General features: G+C 47.9%; 1 protein-coding gene across 3 annotated transcripts in view; it reads right to left on the reverse strand.

Annotated features, from left to right (window-relative positions):
* Positions 1-20,890, reverse strand: part of Snap25 (Synaptosomal-associated protein 25kDa) — a 328,534-nt gene that overhangs the window by 229,513 nt on the left and 78,131 nt on the right. The window lies entirely within an intron of this gene.

Here is a 20,890-nt window from a genome sequence, read left to right on the forward strand (position 1 = left end):
CACCATTCACGGCCGGGTGATCCCATTCATAACGCAGGCAGAGCGTCGCTCCGACCACTAGCAAAACGTGAAAAGCCAGATGCATCGGAAAAGGCAGCGCTACAAAATCGCGACTGTACGCGCGCTGCCACACTATGAGGGCGCAACACCATCACACTTGCACCGTCACACACGGTGCAAATGTCGATTACAATCACATACAACGTCATAGGGCAGTGTCGCAAAGTGACCCCCCCCCAATTTGTTTCGCAATACAATCTCCTAAGTAAAGCAGCAAAAGCCTTTACGAGGGTAAATATATAAGCTTTACTGAAGGTACATTACACGTTAGGCGCAAGGTACACTCGCAGTTAGGGCATATGCCAACAGCTTCAAGAAGCGTAGTCTACGAAACACACACAGAAGGCCCACTTCGCGCGGGCTCGAATGCGTAACGTGAAACTGGTGTACTCTCGTATAGTCCCCCAAGCGGTTCGAACAGTTCCAAATCAAACCGCTTTAGTTTCTAATAGTAACTACAGCGGCATCTGGCGAAAGCGCTAAGTAACACGGAGACATATCCCTCGCCCGCGCTAGGCGCGCGCGAGACACAACACCCCCCCTCTCCCTCTTCCCCCGTCTGATACTTCCAAGGAAGAGGTGCGTCACCGAGTCTCGTAGCGTACAAGCGCAGCTGGGCGAGGTACAGCGGCGGCTGGCAGTCGTCCGTGCGCCGATTCGTCCCATGTATCGCTGACGCGAGTATTCTCTGTCTCCTGAACGCGGAGCGGAAGGCGAACGCGGAGCGGAAGGCGAACACGGAGCGGAAGGCGAACGCGGAGTACGATGGGAACGCGGAGTAGGATGGGAACGTGAAGTGGAAGGCGAACGCGGAGTGGAAGGAGAACGCGGAGTAGAATGGGAACGCGAAGTGGAAGGCGAACGCGGAGTGGAAGGAGAACGCGGAGTGGAAGGAAAACGCGGAGTACGATGGGAACGCGGAGTACGATGGGAACGCGGAGTAGGATGGGAACGTGAAGTGGAAGGCGAACGCGGAGTGGAAGGCGAACGCGAAGTAGAATGGGAACGCGAAGTGGAAGGCGAACGCGGAGTGGAAGGAGAACGCGGAGTGGAAGGAGAACGCGGAGTACGATGGGAACGCGGAGTACGATGGGAACGCGGAGTAGGATGGGAACGTGAAGTGGAAGGCGAACGCGGAGTGGAAGGAGAACGCGGAGTAGGATGGGAACGCGAAGTGGAAGGCGAACGCGGAGTGGAAGGCGAAGTATATAAGCGTCCGACACGTTAGGCTCCTCTCCACAAAATCTCATTCTCCGCAACGCGAGATCTACATGTGCCTCAGACGAAAAGATCTATATTTAGAGCGCACACACAGTCGACTAACAGCCGGTAGAATGAAATTCCAACACAGAGATGCGGTTACGCAAGTTTAAATTAAATTCTCACAAAATTATGCAAGCCGTGTGGGGGAAGGGGGGGGGGGCGGATTAATTGTGACCACCTGGGGCGCCTTGGTGCACACCCACTGCACGCTACACGAGCGTGTTTATTTTTATTTGTTTCTTTTTCGCGTCTCATAAAAATGCAGCCGCCACGGCCTGGAAGGCTGGACACGTTGCGACTAAATTACGCTACACTAGATAACATTTACACCTCGCAACTCCGAAGGGCCGGGGCCACCTACGGCCACCGAATACGCTAAGGACCATTGCAACAAGACAGACCCCAAAAGAGGGGAACTTGCGTAAGCACAAAAAAACAGCGGTGGAGCACCAACGCTGGTAGTGGTGCAACCCATAAATGCAGCCTACGAGAAAGTTCAACCATCTATTTATAAGCGCCGAAAGACCTTCCCGAGGAAACCGTCGAGACCCACTTTCTCTGATGGAAGAGGTTTCTCTCCGAATTGCCCCGATGCCTCCCGTTTGCGCGAACAGCGGGAGTGAGAAGAAAAATATAAAAATAAGATGATAAAGAAAAAACAAACGCAAAAACAAAGTTCGTCCAAAGGCGTCTGCAAAAGCAAGCCTTGCCCCTCCCCCCCCACCCCCTATTTCCAAACCTTTTTCCCTGTTTGTTTCGTTTTCGCGTCTACCATACCGAGACTTTCAAATTTCCAGCGTCATTCGACAGAGAATCCATCCGGTGCTGAAAAGCGCTGCAGAGTTCGTCGAATATAGCGTACATGCGCTGAACGAAGGTGTATTAAAAATGCGGGATCGCAAGTGAAAAACGACGCGCCGAGTTCATGTGCATGAGGCAAAGGAAACACAGTGAAACGCTATATATGTGTGTGCGTGTGTGAACGAGAAGAAAGGAAACTGAGGGTCCGATTTCGATTAGTCACATCAAACAAGCCAACAAACAAATACACCAAGGACAGAATAGGGAAATTACTTCTATGCATTAATTAAAGAAAATGATAAATTAATGTAAATGATAGTGGATGAAACACATAAAAAAATTTCCGTACGTGGAATACGAACACACGTCTTTGCACGCGTGCGAAGACGTGGGTTCGTATACCAACTGCGGACAGCTATATTTTCATCCACTATATATTATTGCCATTAATGTATCCTTCTCTTTAACTCAATAAGTGGAAGTAATTTCCCCTATGCTACCTTTGGTGTCTGTCTGCTGCCTTCTTTGATGTGAACATATATATATATATGCATATATGTAGTGAAATGAAAACAATAATGTACTGTTTGGCGAAAGGTGGATGGAAGCGATCAAAGAGCGCATCGAACGAAAGAAATTGCCATAAAAAAAGCGCCTAGAGGATAAAAACAAGTAAATATAAAAGGAAACAATCCGAGCTTAAAAAGCGACTGCGCAAACACGTAAATCGGGAGCTTTACTCACTGCTATTCGCTCTACAGTTCTCGAGTAGAACGATTACTCTTATCCCTATCTAAAGCAGGAACAAGAAAAATTGCTGGCTTCAAACGTAAACGTAACGTTCCATTTCGAGTCGATGCAGCGCGCGCATCTAGCTTGCAACATATGGCTTCAGTTGTGGTCGGTGGCACGCCAGCAAGTTTCCGTGCTACGGTTAGGACCAAAAGCAGGTGAAACACCACCAGTTAAAACGAACAAGCGCTTCGACGCTGTTCTCCGTGGTCGAGTCACGTCCACGCACCTGTCCCGCCTAATTGACAGCCGAAGGAAAGCGGGGAGGGGGTAGCAAAAGATAAACGAGTGCAGTCGTTAACGCAACGAAAAGATTAATGCGCTTAACTGGAATGTTTCGCTGACCAACAAACAACGACGCTTCCAATAACGCTAAGGTCACCTCGATGTAAGCCAGTGTAAACCGTTAGGAATAAATAAGCAAGAATAATATCTAATTGTTTCCGATCTCAAATTACACACACACACACACACACACACACACACACACACACACACACACACACACACACACACAATAGAAGCAGCACGTCATAACGTCAAAATGAGAGAAAAGGAAAAGTAAGCTAGTCGAGCTAACACCGGTCGTCGGGCGACAGGGTAGGGGGGGGGGGGGGAAGGCGCGCCCTGGTGGCAATGTCGCGCGTGACCAAGCGTTCCGTGCGCGCCACTGTTTACGCGTCTGCCGCTTTCGCGTCTGGGCGATTTCCAGCATCTACCCAGGAGAGGCCATTAGCGCTAAGCTCGAGCGGAACAGCCACTCTCGCATCGTCGGCGAAAGGGGCACGATGCGCTTACAACTGAGCTACACAGCGGCTGCAAAAGAGAGATAGAGAGAAAAAGAGAATGAAACGGACGAAAACTCGGGAGGCGCTGTTTTATCCACTGAACGCGCCTGGGATCTCTCTCTCTCTCTCTCTCTCTCTCTCTCTCTCTGACATACGATAAAGAGAAAACCGCCTGAAAACGGCAGCACTGATGTACCGCGCGCGCGCTGAATGGAGCTTCTCCGCACGACTCTCCATTTGCCTCGTATAAGCTTTCTCCCCGCATTAATATTCACGCATACGATTTGAGTGATTGATTAATTATTTGATTGATTAATCGCTTGATTGTTGATTCGAGTGATGCAGTCTGCGCTTCCGCGTTTGCATGCGCACGCGTATTTTTTTTTTTTTTCCGCGTACCCGTAGTTCTGAAATGGCAAGACCAAGTGTCCTGCCTTTAGAGTAAGGATACGCCTTCGAGCGCAATGTCCCTGACTTTGTAAGACAGTTCCCTCTACACCATTCCTAAATACCATCCATGCTAGCTACACCCGACAGTCGGCGTACACGGAGGAAACATGTTTCCGTATATTTCACTCGAGTACGCAGCGTTACCTGCACTGGGCGACGCGAAGTCGCGTTCACGCTCACTCTTTCGCTGACCTTCACGGGCACCAGCTTTGCGCTCACGCTCGCGTCACTATCTCGCCTGCGATTCAAGGACGTTCAAGTACGCTAAAGCTCCCTCACATTCGTGTCTCTGCCCTCTCATTAAGTAGCGAGCATGACAACGCTCATGGGCGAGTTGTCCGCAAGTACGACCATTCAAAGCCTCCGCGACCACCACGTGTAGTGATTACGCGTGGCTTTGCGGTTAAAGCATTCTCGCAGCGGAATCTGAGCTTCTTGCGCAATTTAGCAAAAACCAGCAGCCATGGTGAAAAATTCGCATACTTCAGGCATTCCTCTGCTACATCAAAAAAAAAAAAATATCTATGAATGAGCATGAAAGAAAGACAAAGAGAGGGCCCGGCCCATAAACATTGAAGAGGAAGAAAGAAATGAGCATCGAAGGAAGAACAAAGCCGCTCTCCCAAGTAAACTTTCAACGCATATGGACGATTACATCATCTTTGCCAAGCAAAGCAAATAAATGAGCCCACAATTATTGGCGCATTTCTGTGATCTTCAAATTTTCTTAATGTTTTTTTTATTTCAGATTTCTGAACTTCAACTTCACTAACATTTCGTCCGTCTCCTTCTTTATTATTATTATTAGTAGTATTTCGAGGGGCGGTTTAATTCGGGCACCCATCGCACGTAGTATTCTTCATAGCTTGGCACCCCGCGACCCTTAAAAGCGGCTGCATCTTCTCTCTCTCTCTCACGGCAGCCGTTCGTTTATAAACGTTCTTCCGGCGCGTTTTCCCGGCTCGATCGTCTCCGGCACTGGCAGCTGCCAGCGTTGGCAAACGAAAGTTTCAACTCGATGCCGACGTGCTCAGCGCTTCAGATCGCCTTCGCTTTTCGTCGACCTCCACAACCTTCCGCCGAGGTCGATGCCAGTCACTCCTCGTTGCACTCGAAACAACCCGCCTCCCTGTCTCACATTCCTCACCTCCCTCCCCCTCTCCGAAACCGTCGTCTCACCTTAAAAACATGAGAGAAAGCGAGCCCTCTCTCACACAACGCGCGCGTCCAAGCGGCTCCCGTCATAAAATACCGCGCCCTCTCTCACTCGCGCGTATACGCGTGAAAAGCCGCAAACAATGAGATAAAACTAAACAAGCAACGCGAAGTCGAAGTGCCAGCTAGACGCGACGCCAGAGGAAGCTTCACGTGAAGAAAAACGGGTAACAAGCTAAACCTTGTGCCAAAAAGCAGGGACGTCAATTGCTCCTGGAAATCCCTGTGAGGGCGGGGGGGGGGGGGGGGGGGGGGGGGTTCGAGAGTGAGGAGAGAAGAGATGAAGCACTCTTTCTCCGCATGCTTCTCTTCTTCATCCCAGAGTTGCCACGCCAAAAAGGAAAAGCAAGCAAAGAAGAAATCGAGCAATGGTGCAGGGAAAACGACAGACGGAATAGAGAGAGAAGAAGAAAGAAAGAGGCGGACAAGCCGCGCATTAAGCGGCCGACGAGGCGTCAGCGAGTTCCGGCTCATCACACCGCGCGGGCGCCTTGATGCGAGTAAATGGACGAGGCTCCCGCCATTTTCCTTCCTCTCCCTCCCCCTCTCTCTCTCTCTCTCTCTCTCTGCTCTCTCTGACGTCCACGGCCGCTGCCGGCTATGCTACTGCCGACCATGCAACATCGGCGCCGACAAAACGACGACAGAGTTAGACGCGCAAATCGCAAGCCGAGAGAAGCAATAATGTCGACATGCCGAAACTGGCGACGAATGTCCCCAAGAAAGAAAAAGAAAAAAGAACGAAAAGACACTCTCCAGAAGAATAAACATGATTGTTGATGTATACTGCGGAATAATGACGGCGACCACTAACACCGAAAATAACACAAACATCCATATTATTGATTGATTGATTGATTGATTGATTGATTGATTGATTGATTGATTGATTGATTGATTGATTGATCTTAAGCAGCACTGCGGCTACATAGCGAAAAGAAGAGTTAATTTTGACAATCCGGCGATCATAAACGCGCACCCATAGCGAATTTACAGACGAGCGTTTTCGTCCTTCAGTTCCGTCAATATACGGCCGCTGTGGCTGGGAATCGAACCCGGGACCTCGCGCTCCGCCAAAGAACGCCACAGGCGGCGAACCATATCGAGACCAGTGAAACAACATGCCATAAAATGCCGTACTTACAGCGCCGGGCGAGTTAATTATATTCCTAGACGTGACGTCAAAACGTGCGACGCAGAATAAGCAAAAAAAAAGTTGTGCGGAGATGACCGCTATTCAGAGGCAAGGCTCTTGCCACAAATAACGCTAGGAGAAAAGTCAAAGAACAGTACACGCGCCTCCATAATATGATACACGAGTCTACGAGAGCTGTGCAAACACGTACACTATACACACTGTAGAGGAGCTCCCAAATGACGGAGACGACCTTATTAGTAGGCCTGGTAAGATTACACATTCTACAACGTAGTATTGCTCATGCTTCATCTATCTCATAGTCCTCTAAAGGCAGAAATAAATACCACAAAATTTTTTGCGTCAATAAGAGTATACATCAGGCCCCTTGTATCTGACCGATGACGTATAGCGTTACAGGAATAATTAATTATTCATGACTCGTGGGCCTCGCGCATTTCTCCTTGCTGCTTCTTGTTTTCTTTCTTTTTTCATGCAGACGCCGGAATTACAACCAGGAGTTCGTAGAAGTACAAACATAAGAACCTTGCGAGGACACAGAAGCACACACCTTAGTGCATGTCTCGGTCAGTTGGCCTAGCATTACGAAGTGCGGAAAAAAGCTGATGTTATCAAAGATGAGAAACGGACTTAAAGAGCGAAGAAAGACAACAGTCCTTACAGAAACAATTTTCACAACTGAAGGATATCCTTTTCTCCTTTATTTCTATTCCTCTATTCAACAAATTATAATGACGCAAGCGAAAAAAGAAACGTGCTTGTGCTTGATGGGGGTGATAAAGCAAAGAGAGAGAAGTTCCAGGAATGGAAGCGTGAAATTCAATAACGCAACGGCACATCAGGGAACGTTGCATGAATTCGCGAAGGCTGCGCGCAATTTCACCCCCCGAGTTCTCAGATGGCGAGAAAACTGGCGAGAAGATCAACAACACGAGGAGCTGCACGAAGACTCTCTGAAATAAACAAATAAATAAACAGCAGCGGGGAAAAGGACGACGGGCGTGTAACATCTGCCGCACGAAACCTGTCTCGAGCACATGCAAAAAAAAAAAAAAGAGCGTAGTAAGAAACACGAGTGCAGAGAACATTCATTACAGAATAGGCGATGCGAATGCATCAAGTTTGAATAATGAGGCTGGAACAATGAGTGAGAAACAACAACAGAAAAAAAGAAGAAGGAAGAGCAACGACCTCTTAATTGAATGCAGCTCGCACTACGATAACAGAGGGTCGCCCATAAGCAAGAGTCCACCAGCTTTCTTTATTCATCATCGATATCGCCCGAGAAGGGTGAAGGTCGAGGCGGTAGGTACGACGAGGCGAAACCAAGGATGACGCCCACGTCGAAATACGAGCGAGACGGAGCGGCATTCTGCACAACACACGCTGACGGAGACAAAAAGGATTGGGCCCCCAAAACGCTCTGAACGTAATAAAATAACGCGGCGTACGAGAGAACTGGATCGGGGAAACGGAGCCCAAAATAGCGAAAGCGGCGTACACGGGATAAGACTGGGAACGACCGCTCTAGCCTCTTACCGGCTGCCGTCCCCCCCCCCCCCCCCGCCCCCCCAAGGCCCCGCTCAAAAACCATTACGAGACGTGTTTCGGCCGGGAATTCGATTGATTTCGCTTATGCTTTCAATTTCTCCAGCGGCCGCCTATATATATATATATATATACTTGTGTGTTCGTATGGAACGCGCTTTGTTCTCGACGGATCGAGAAAAAAAGAAAATCCCTCCATGAACTGGCGTTCCGCCAGCAGAGATGCGCAGACGCGGGAATGCGAAAGCTGCGGGAAACGCGCGGAGAATAATGCGGTTAACATCACTGAGAGACGATGAAGCGAATGCAATTTATTGGCTGCAAGTGTCGCCTGCGGCTCGATGCCGCGCCGCAGGCGGCAAAACAAAAAAAGAAAGAAAACAAAGAAACAAACAAAGAAAGAAAGAAACGAAGAAAACAAAGAAAAGAACAAAGAAAGAAACACAGAAACAATGGAACTCCGGCAGCATAAGGAGCAAATGCTCTCCGCAAACAGATTAATTAGACGCCGAGTAGCAGCAATAGCTAGCGGACCCAGCCTAAGCGACGCGTGGAATCCGAGAAAGTGAGTAGGTGGGCGTAATTGAGAATCTGCTTCGGTTTTCTTGCTTCTTTTTTTCTTTTTCGCCGGGCAGACAATGCGCGCTAATTCTGGCAACCTCTATTCCTGAACCTATGTAATAAACTTACGGCGCTTTACATTCTGCAGCAGCACAGTGGACTGCGCAGGATGTCGCAGTGGAGGCGTCCGCCTTTCTCAAGGAACAATGGCGCGAACGAATAGAGATGTGACCAAAAAAAGAAAAACACGAACATAGCAACAAAAACTCGCTGAATATGTACACTGGCACGAACACGTGCAAGAGCTTATAGATTACTTGCTAAATAATCAATTTCTAGTTCGTGCAGACTCGCGAACCAGAAAAGTCCTTATTATTAATGTTGACCGCAGGAGGCTCGCCGACACGAAATCTCAATTTAAGTACACTCAGCGCTTCTTCCTTTTTTTGTTCATTCATTCCATTGCCACAAATACGCAGCCCCCGTGGGCGGGATTTGATCGCGAAGCCTAACGCCCAACAACAGAACTACGTATAGCCAAGAGCTATATATATAATCAGAAAGACGGGGATGTGACTACTTGCGGACCGACCAATTTCTACCATACTTTAATCCCTGAAAGGCAGCCTATACCTCCGACCGAAGCTTTTTCTTTTCTTTCATAATACCATGCATCGCGTAACGGTTTACTAGCACCAACGGTTCGCTGTAAGACAGCGAGCAGACAAACAACGTATGAATCGGGGAAAAAAAAAACCTTCTAAACATATTTTTTTCTTCTACACTCTCGGTGCAGTTTAATATTCAATACCGAAGAATGGTGCACCGAAAGCCGTCTTTCGATTACACATGCACCAACGGAAAGATAATCACGAGGTCGGTATAATAGGCGATCGAGCACCTTCAACTTAGGTAAACGAAAAAAATAAACAAACAAGGCGCCGAAAGAGCGCCCAAACACAAAGGAGTTGGACGTATCGGCTTCCACGCGGGAGCCTCGTTCAGTTAATACGACTGCCATGAGGAAACCGGAATGTGTAACCCCTTTGAGCACACCACTTCAGTCGACGCGTTCTGCTCTTCCGTTCCTCGATGCGAATTTCCTTGCCGACCCGACCCGATGAGACGTCGTTCAATTATCCATTACGATCAGCACATCTATTCGAAGCATAAGAAGTGCATTACATTCCTTTGCGAAAATCGGTCAGTATAGTACGTCTCATTTAACGGCGTAAGCGAGTACAGCGGCCAGTAGCAAGCTCGTAGCAAAGGCACACGAAAGAAAAAAAAAGAAAAGAAAATTAAGACAGATGCAGCGGCGCACAACAATGTCGCGACAGCCGTACAATGCAAATTTAAACTCACTCTGCCTACCAGATGCAGTAAGAAAGCGCGGAAAGAAGTCCTTAATGCCGAACCCGAAAAGCGATACAGTGCAAAGTGCAACAAGCGCCCAAGTCCAACGGTAAGCGTATCTTTAACGTCCGCCACAATCCCACTGGATGTTCTTAAGTTTTTTTTTTTCGAGAGCAGCTCTTGTTTTGAAGACCGGCTGTTTTCAAAGTAGCAGGCACAAAAAAAAAAATATATATATATATACTAAGCCTAACTGATTGTGGAGACTGCTCCCACGGCGAACAACACAGGCCTCAAGCCCAATACATCTCATAGACATTATTTGTACTGTTCTATTATATTTTGATGATGTCAATCCTTACTATTCTTAGTCATTTAATTGTCACCTCCCACTCCTTACTGACCATATTCTAATTTTCTCAAATGAACCCTCACCGTGATCGCTTCAGTGCTTCCGGTTCTAAAATCCAACTCTAACTAAACTAATCGCTGTGCCGATACGCTTTGATCTCACAAAATCTTAAGTCACACAAACAGAACCCGTCTAACAATGAAAAAGTATCATTTGCATTTGCGAAAACAAAGGTGCCTCATCGCATAACGAAAACAAAACATTCAAAGCCGAACAGCGACTACAAAACCTTTTTTTCAAACCCTACACTAAGAACGTCACTTCAACTAACAAGCACACTGGGAAAGGAGAATGTGTTACTACTTTTGGTCTAGCAGAACAGTCGATTATTACACTTTCGCATAATTTCTGTCACCGGCCAGCCTTCGATCCTTACAGCTTAACAGTTGCGTTTGCCATTGAATTTACACAGGGGTCAAGCAATGGACTACAGTGAATACATTTGAGGAACTCATGGAAATGGCGATCGCTCACGCGCTTAGTCAGCATTCATTCATTCATACATACATACATACATACATACATACATACATACATACATACATACATACATACATACATACATACATACATACATACATACATACATACATACATACATACATACATACATACATACATACATACATACATACATACATACATACATACATACATACATACATACATACATACATACATACATACATACTTACATAATGTATTTCCGTATGCATACGTGTGTGCACGTACGCTCAAACGGCCACATTAATTTTCTCCTATCACGCAAGGCAATGCCAAACGCAAATACACATTCCCAGCAAATCTCATTTCACTAACGTGGCGCCGACCTGCAAACGCAGGCACCTGGCAAATGCGCAAGCCCAGCACTAATGGTCGACACTAGCAGCGGTGCACTCCTGCCCAATAAGTGTTCCCGGTTTCACGTCAGCGCAGGAAATGCGTTAGGAGTACTGATCTTAAGTACTTGATGATGCGTTCGTAAACGCAAGACTGAGACTGCGAAACCCCCTGTAAAGCGTGCTTTGCCTGCGCAGCAGAGTTGCTACGCGAGAAAGCCCACAGTGACCATAATGATACCAGCAAGTCCACCTACCTTTTAACAGGCTTTCTTTTTCTTTTTTTGTCTATCTATTTTTGCGATCACAGCATGTAGCTATAGCTAAGCCTAAACGCCAAAGTATTTACCTCTGCAGGAAAACGGTAAATTTTTCCGTCAAGCCAAATTTGGGTTGATGGAAAAATTTTTATTTGCCGAAAAGTAAGTGTTGACGCTTATCTTTCGGTGAATGAAAATGGCTCCCAGAAAATGTTCCATTTAATGAAATAAAAAATAATAACATGGCTGTGTTTGTGCCCAACGGCACGTGGTAACCTTGGAATTTAGAAAAGTAAAAAAAAAAGAAGTGAAGCGCCCTTCCATCAGCACCTAAAATATTCACGCGCGACAGAACAGCTAAGGTAGCAGAAGCAAGAAAGCAACCCCCCCCACCATCACAAATACGACTATACTTATTAGTATCGCTCGGCTAGGAGAGAGTGAACTAATAAACAAGCTTACGAAAGAAGATTAAAAAATATAGCAAGACGAGGAGACGCGGGAACGAAGGAGGCCACCGGGGGGGTAGGGCCCGTCAGTCGCACGCCACGTTTTTGCATAATTGAGTCGCGCGGCGTAAATGGATAAAGAGATAGGGCGCCGAGCACGAGCCAGTCGCTGCTCATGGCCGACAGCGTACCTGGCGCGAGACGATCTTCTAATTACTCGTTTTCGCATTTCAGGTTTCTTCTTTCTTTACGTATCTTTTCGCGCTTCGTTAGTGCTCCCCCTACGACCGCAAAGCGCTCGATAAGGGCCGCCGAACAAGCGACGGACGCGTGGCCACTTCGAGGGAGATGCGAGAGGGTCACGCCGACGTCTACCACCGACGGCATTTCATTAAGGCATCAAAAACGACGGAAGTGACTAACGCGCCCCATAGTGAGACTGACAATGCAGGGCTCACCTGAAAATAAAATGAGAACATGCGCACGGTGTCCTACGGACTTTCGTGGTATACGCGTGTCCTCGCGCCTTCTCGCTACGACGAGTACGACATAACCAGGACATCGGCGAGTGCCTTTAGGCCCTTGAATCGAGGCGTGGAATTTACGACCAACGGCAGGAGGCTCGTTCGCGTGAACTTTCGCTCCGCGTCGAACGACTCGAACAGGCAGTATACTTAAATTAGGGCCAGCATCGAACTGCCGCGGCGCCGGCACAGTAGGTGTGCAGCGAATTTGTACCGCGCGCTGCTTAGAACAGACGACAGCGCACACTACTTACAACAGACGACCGGCACTGTCGCGACGACACTACACCCGCCGCAGTCGCACATTAACGAGTTACAACCACAGGCGCTGGCTGTTCAGGAACAGCAATTGCGGCAACATCGGGCCAGCAGTAATAATAACAATAGTAAAAAGAAGCGTGCCCAGCGCGACCAGACAAGCTCGGTGCCAACCGCTAGATTACGCAGCAGCCTTCAAGGCCAGACAGACCGACATCACTGTCCAGACAGACGACGGGAATAAAAGAGGACCCACGCACCCGATGGAGAAATACGCAAAAGGCGCTCACGAAATACAGACAGAGTCCCCCCCCCCCCCTCCGCGCCCCAAGAAGTAGTAATAAAAGGAATCGAAGCGAAGCCCTACGTACCCGCCTGCGGCTAAAGCCTTTCCCCGCCGCCAGACCATCGCGCTTGGCGTTCGCGCAATCTCTCAAGTCGCGCCCGACAGCGACATGACAGCGCCGACGCCGGAACGAGACGCAAGCGAGAGAGTGCCCCGCGGGCGACGCCGGAAAGGCCGCGAAGAGAGCCAGTCGGCACCGATCCAGGATTAGCAAGCGGGTACGCGCGCGGTGCTACGCATCACGAAGTGGGGGGGGGGGGGGGGGGGGGGATGGTGGGAAGTGCGATCGACGGCCCAACGCTGTTGCACCTCAGATGTGAAGAATGAGCCATTGCGGCGAAGGGCGTTTCGCCGCCGAGCACGAGGTTAAATTGGATAACACGAAGTCGTGAACGAGGCAAAATCAGTTCTGCGGAAGGCGGCCAGGTGGAGGAAGGTATATTGGAAGAGTTTATTGTTGGGTTAGATGGTTTTCTGTAGCGGCACAAGTAACTCAGCGCAATTAAAACCGCGGATACACACAAAAAAAAAAGAGTAGACAAAGACAAGCGTTTTGTCTACCTTTGCATTCGTCTACCTTTCCTGTGTCCGTTGTTGTTATTGAGCCAAGTTACACGTCGAGAGATGGACGAAGGTTCGTGAAAGGGGAAAAGTCGTCGTCCACCCGACCGTAGCAAGAAGCGTATACCTGAAAGCAAGTTTCCCAGTAGAACGAGAAAAAACAACGACGAACGCCCGGACCAGGACGGACTTTCCTGCAACTTCGAAGCTTCCTGAGAAATCGGTATGGCTTTCCTTCGTAGCTTTGCGCTACAGTCGGGTGGACCACATCCTTCTTTTTCTTCCGTTCATTAAATTATGAAGTTTTACATCCCACAAGCGCACAAGCACGGAGTCCTCCACTCGCCGGCATGGAGGGCGCCGAATTAATTTTTTGACAGCGCGGGGTTCCTTAACGTGCGAACGTGCGCTCAATACGCGACACGCTAAGATTATGTAATCGAACCCGCGGCCTGGTGTTCAGCCGCATAACGGTGCAGCCACAGAGGTAACGCACTGCGCCACGAGCAAGAGGTCAGGTTTCGTTTCCTTAAGGCAGAGACCAACATCCGACCCGCAGAGGCAAGCAAGAAGGCTCGTGTACCGCACATTGGACGCACATTAAGTAGTATAACATGGGTGAGCATTAGTCCACATCAGTCCAGTATAATGTCGCCCGTAGTGCCCCTGTAAATTCGTGTCATTAAACACACAGTCAATCAATCAATCGATCACTCAATCAATCGGTTCAGAAAACGGCTGCATACTTCGATCTCAAAAAATCTGGAGGACGCTTAAGCTTCGCCTTTAAGAGTGGAACGCGACGATAGCGTTCAAGGAACCTTCCCGGCAACTGCAGCTTACGTAACCGTAACGTTTACCGGGAAACGCTGGCTGCGAACGCTATGCACGAAGGCGAGCTTTTTGGTAGAAACGCGGCCTCTTGCGTGGGTCGATCTCCTATTATTGTATCGCACTCTCAATATTTCACTCTCAGAAGAGCTAACATAAAGGACATGCGCTGTCGGCGTTTTCTTTTTATTACATTTGTTTGTGGGCTGCCGTTCTCGAAATTGCGAGGAATAACTTTGTAAAGAACGAAAGACAAGGTATGAGCAACTTTGGTGGTATAGAAGTGATTGGGTATGCGTGGTTCGGAATTTGCTTAGACACACTTTCTGCCGAGGCGACGTGCGATACCGGACACCCGATTTCCTTCGACACGGGCTCCTTGACGCTGTCGCGCAAGCCACTGGCATGTGGCGCGTTTCGCGTCCAAGCCTTGGGGTGGCGCCACCATCAAAACGACGACATCGCACCGCCAGCAGCGGTGCGAAAACGTGCGTGTTCCATGTATTGGGCGCACGTTAAAGGACCCCAGGTGGTACAAATTAATCCGAAATCCACCATTACGACGTGTCTCAAACGTATCGGGGCTTCGGCACGTAAAACCCAAGAAGCTACTTTTAACTAATCACAGATACGTTTCGATTCAGCCATCGCCACCGCCGAAAGTTGCTCGATGCCAGCAATAGCTGAAAGTGTCCTCGGAGTCCGATAGAGCGTACAGACGAGAAAGAAAAAAACGGGGGCGAGCAGGTGTCCACGACACATTCACATAGTAAAAGAAACTGCGGCGCCAAGCAGTAAAAATTTTACTAATCTCACTGTTACGCACAATGCGCTACGTAGCACAAAAGAACGAATGGAAATATAGCGCCTCGAAAAGGAACGCAACAAACATAAGACAGACGACGAGCAACAGCTGCAGATGAACGACGCATATTATATATATATATATATATATATATATATATATATATATATATATATATATATATATATACGCAATTAAAGATCGTCTGCACCTCTGTCGTACGCTATTTATAGCATCGGGTCGCTTTGTCAGCGATTGCAAGCTTCGAAAAAAAAAAGAAAAAAAAACAACTGCACGTTTCTCAATTCAATTTCCCTTTCAAGCTTTCGCAAACAAAACAAAAAAAAAAACGCCGCAGGCCGACAGAAAAGTTTTAATGCGACACAGCCGGTAACAGACGAAAATAGAATCCCATCGTGGCAATCCATCCCGTAGGCCGTAGTCGAGACCATCTCGGCCCACACTGCTGCAGACGACATCATGGGGAGCGGCGCCGAGGGTTTATACCGAAAGCTTCGGTTGCGGTGTTTTATGAAACGCCTCCGCATAATAAAACAGCTACAGAAAGGCGATTCGGAGACGTTATTCGATCGGCAAATAAAAGGAGACCGGGATAAGTAGAGGTATTTTGTAAAGCTCCCTTCTGCACAGAAATGACTCCAACGATTCGCCTTTTTTTTTTTTTTGAGCAAGACGTAGCGTGTTTTGTTTCTGTTTGTTTTTCACCAGTCTAAAAAAAACGCCGCGTATTGTTTTCACAGACATGCTTGCCTTATATTGAACGACGTCTTACGTCGAGAAACGAGCTTCCTGGAAACTATTTCCAGCGTCGCAATTGCGTAATGCGGGCTATGGAACAAGTTTAAATAAAGGCCGTATGTTGACTCCCATATTACGCAACGTGATTCAGAAAGAGAGAGAGAGAGAGAAGTAATTAAATGTACAGATCACGAATGCAAGAAAAACAGGCACGTAGTATGACACACAGCGGCAAAATTATAAAAATGTAAACAGGTCCCAACCCAAAGTCCATGTAATGCAGAGGTCGTGAGCAATGCACCCTGAATGTTCTCGCAAGGATTCTAATGTAGTACCTACCGCGCGGCGATCGCCGGAGACAGTGAAACGTCACCGTACCCATTCTCCTTATAACACTTAACCAATAACGCTGACTAATACCGTATCCCCAGCAGCACATCTCGGAAGGTCTACCGTGAAGCTATCGCTCAACTTTGGTCGATCATGTATTTCATGAATTCGGCGGAAAATATACGTAAGCCCTACCAGAGAAAACGAAGTCCAAACTCAGCCCTCCCCCCCCCCCCCCTTTTCTTTTTTTTTTATCGCGTCGATCTGCTGCGGTTTAAATTCCTGCCTTCTCAATACTCCGCACAGGGTATCAGAATGACCATTCTTCAGATTTTTTTTCCATCAGTGCAGCAGCATAATTACTTGACAGACCTTAACGGTCCTTCCTTACTATGCCTTTACGACAGGCAAAGCTTGTCTCTTTAGCTATATTTAACGCCGATGCTAGCACCTAGAAACGAACGCCCACGCGATATCAGAGTCGTTCCCCCGCTACGCTTCCGTATTCAAGTAGCGATATTCTATAATCTATCAGCACACCTGATTTTCCGAAGCAAGAAACCGTTGTGAAACGACGACCACGACGTGAACAGCTCGGTCCAAATAAACCCGGCTGCACGAGGTTTGGTCTGCTTGGTTGGACACGATTGAACTAACGCAATGAGAATTGAAGTGACGAAACACGGGCGCCGGCAACCAACTGGCTCATTCTTTTACGAAGCAGTCGAGGTTCCAATAAGATTAAGCCTTGGCTTTCATCGGTGGAGACGGATAACGCGCTCGATACGCTCTTTCTTTTTTAATTCAGCGTCGTTTTACCTTCAACGTATAAAGCCTTCTCCTCGTCGCTCCAAATTAAGTTACGTTCATTGCGTTCAGAGCATTAACCGAAAGCACGGCATTATGACAATTCGATTTCCGTCATGGCACAACAGAGACAAAACGACTCCTCGAGTCTCCTCTAACTCATCGTTATTGGGTGGAAACGAACGTCGCGCGAATAATTGATTTCCGCGAATACGGCTCATGAAATTTGAATAACGGAGCTAACACCTCCGTGATTAGTTCGCCGAGTTCCCAACGGTGCGTTGGGAGCGTCGTGAAGTTTGTCCGCAACTGGTTCACGGGCACGAACGAGTCCGATTGTTCTTTAAATTTTAAAACTGATATATTCGAGTGAGCATACAGTTGTCAAGTTTAGGAGTGTTTACAGCCGCGGCGCTTTTTAATGAAAGCGGTGTACCTAATCAAGCGTTATTTGAGTATGGATTGATTCACATGACCTTTATAGATAGAATAAGATTTTTTTTTCTTTCTCTTTGTACACTAAGAACGATAAGATGACGCTGTCTTTAAAAAAAAATATCTGTAGGAAGCTATTTGTCGGCGACGTGAAATTCAACGGAGAGTTGCATCCTGCTTACAAACGAGATATTTGTTTCCGAAAGTCAACATCAAGTTCGCAATCGGCTCGTATGAACGCTACGAATGGCAAAGTAAAGCAGGCATCTGTCGCCTGAAGCACATTCAAACTTATAATGTACGAGAATGGGAGCATAATACTGCTGTTCAAAAGCGGAAAAAAAATGCACCCCGAAGAGTTGCATGCATAGATGATCCTTACGATATACAGTGTCAGGGACAGCGCACTATACGCGTTCGAGGAATGCAGCAGCCCGAAGCCTCGACGACAGCCACCGACACGACATTTCACGTCGAGAACACGGCCTCTTTCGTAGCAGTATCCACCGTTTCTTATATTTCCACCTCGAAAAATAGAAGCAAGAGAGCTCAGTGCCATGCTCGGTCATAAAACCGGCCGTTATGGACGGCGAAGCACTGCTCGCGGTCGCATTGGATTGCTACCGGCCGAGTGGCGATGGCGCGTGGCGTTCCCGACTTTGACGACAAGACAGCCACAAGCGGCGCTGGTTGCCAAGCGACGGTAGAGGCCCCTGGCGCATGCAGGTCGCCTATTGGCGGTCGCGACAAAACGGGTGAAGGAGCCAAGGAAAGCTGTTCGCTTCAAGTAAGAAAGAAAAAAGAAAGAAACTAAAGCAGCTGCCGCTCGTTCCCTCTCTTATATGCGAAAAACGCGCCTTTTGTTGTCGATCGTTTTTGACGGCAAACATTCGCAGTATATAGGCTTTTTTTTACAAAATTCTAAAAAAAAAAGATTGCCTGTGGCAAATAGCACAGTTGTGACGCCTGAGGAATTAAATCGCTCGATGAGGCGGCCATTACTTCAACGAGAAATCAAAATGCTTAATTTAATAATGAACACAATTACGCTAATCCACTTTTCCGATGCACTTCAGTGCCGTTAGTCTTCCCAAAACTATATCTTGCCGAAAAGAAAGAAAAGAATACTTCGTACCTACTGCATTGCCCGTTATTCTTCCGGAATTACGTGACGTGGTGAAATGCCTCGCGCGCGCAGGTCATGATTGCTCGAAAAGGAGAGAAAAAGAAGCCAGGAAACAAAGGAGGTTGCGAGGCAGAACCAACCGCTCAGAACTTCCACCCGCGCGGAAAACAAGAAAAGAAAAAGAAGACGCGACGAAAGGCTCGCGGTTCACTCGGCGTCACCGCGTGTTTGCGCAAGAGGGCTTCACGGCCGAGCCCCGTAACGTACCTCTCACTCAATTTAACGCACCCTCTTCATCCTCCCTTCTCAATGCGTATACCCAGAAACTTCTTTCGCAGTCGGCGCTTAGCTATAGGCGCTCTCGCATATATAGCAGTTATATAAGCCCTCCCCCTTCCCCCCTCGATACCCAATGCACTTCGGAAAACGTCAGTCAGAAATAAATGGAAAGGTAAAAAGGTCTAACCGGCAAGCATTTACGCGGAGGGAAACGAGATTTATAAATGTCGATCGAATCCCTGCCGAAGGACCGCTCGCCCCCCCAAAGCCCCCTTACCGCCCCCCCCCCCTCCCCGCCTGCCCCATCACCCGCCCCGTCAGCCGAGCTTCCACTGCACACGCGCCGTGTCTACGCCGTGATAAAAGTAAATTTCTTTAGCGGAAAAGCGTTCGATAACTTCAAGGCTGTAATCGAGAAAGGAAGCGTGATTAAGTTCCTCGCGCTGTCTTATTTTCTTTTAATAAATAACCGAACCATGTACCCTATCCAGCTGCTTTTATTCGTCTTCTGCCTGCACCGATAAAAACGTCGGCATTCCGAAAAGAAGGCTCGCCGAGGCGACTGAGATGGAAGTCGGAGTTTGTAAAAGAACGGAAGCGAAGTTCGCAAATTGAGTCGTTTGCCCACAGCGCGGAAGAGGAGGAGGTTTTGGACTGTTCACGGCGGCGAAGGAATCCAATCAACGTGCACAAGCGAGTGGAGCGGAATCGCGGCTGCCGAAAGCGACGTATACATGACGACGCGGCTCCTTTACGCACAATCACGGTCAAAGTTCCATTCCACAGTTAGTGTTCCGCCCCATACGGCAACTTAAAATCTCGTGGAATGCTTGCAAAGTATAAATCGTAGTAATAACATAAAAAAAGAAGAGACAGGCTACGCTCTCAGGCAGATTTCGCGACATCGACCGCAGAAAAGAAGTGGGCGCGCCGTGACGCTAACGTAAATCGACGTTCGCGGGTACTGTTCGTGATGGGCGCGTCAAATTATGCTCGCGCAATTACCGTGCGGTATTTCAGCGCCGCTGCGCCGTAGCGGCTCATAACGTCCAAACTGCCTTTTGTTCGCGAAGATAAACTGCGCCGAAGTTTAGCGAGTTTGATAGATCGTTTAATCCTTTGACTGATGGACTTATTGATCGATCGATGGATGGATCGATCGAGTGGTTATCAATTGATTGATTGATTGATTGATTGAATGAATGATTGATTGATTGATTGATTGATTGATTGATTGATTGATTGATTGATTGATTGAATGATTGAATGATTGAATGATTGATTGATTGATTGATTGATTGATTGATTGATTGATTGATTGTGACTTTAACGCCTCAAGCTATGCTAATAAGTTAGAAGCAGTGAGTTCGCGTTAGCAATTTCCGAGCCGCGGTTTAATAAGCAGTTTTATTCAATGTCAGCAATGTTGCATCCCCGCCCTAAATGTAGTAGTAGTGGATACGCCTTGCGAACTCACTGGCTGCAGTTCGTAAATTGCGATGTTTTGCAGTAAAATAAATTATGGAAAGCTTACTTAGTGAGTTTTTGTTAGTTATACATGTTGCTTTCTCGCGCAAGCATAACGACCCCCTCTGCGAGTAATGCAGCTCCATGGCTAGGATTATGATATCTACCCAACACAGCCTCCACCCCGTAAAAGATTTTAAAAACAAAACGGCGTAAAAGCAACACCGCACGGCGCTCTGAGGCAGAAGGGACGCAGTAAACGAAAGCCAAGCGGCGACGCCATCCCCAAGCCCGCCCACCACAGTTCACAGTGATGACGTCACAGACACTCGAAGCCTCTATGCCGCAATAGTTAATTGCTTGCCAACGAAAACGACTGCACTGCGTTCTAAAGCAAGAAAGGACTCTCGAA

The sequence above is a fragment of the Dermacentor variabilis genome, chromosome 7 (assembly GCF_050947875.1).
Source record: "Dermacentor variabilis isolate Ectoservices chromosome 7, ASM5094787v1, whole genome shotgun sequence".
Lineage (NCBI taxonomy): Eukaryota > Metazoa > Arthropoda > Arachnida > Ixodida > Ixodidae > Dermacentor > Dermacentor variabilis.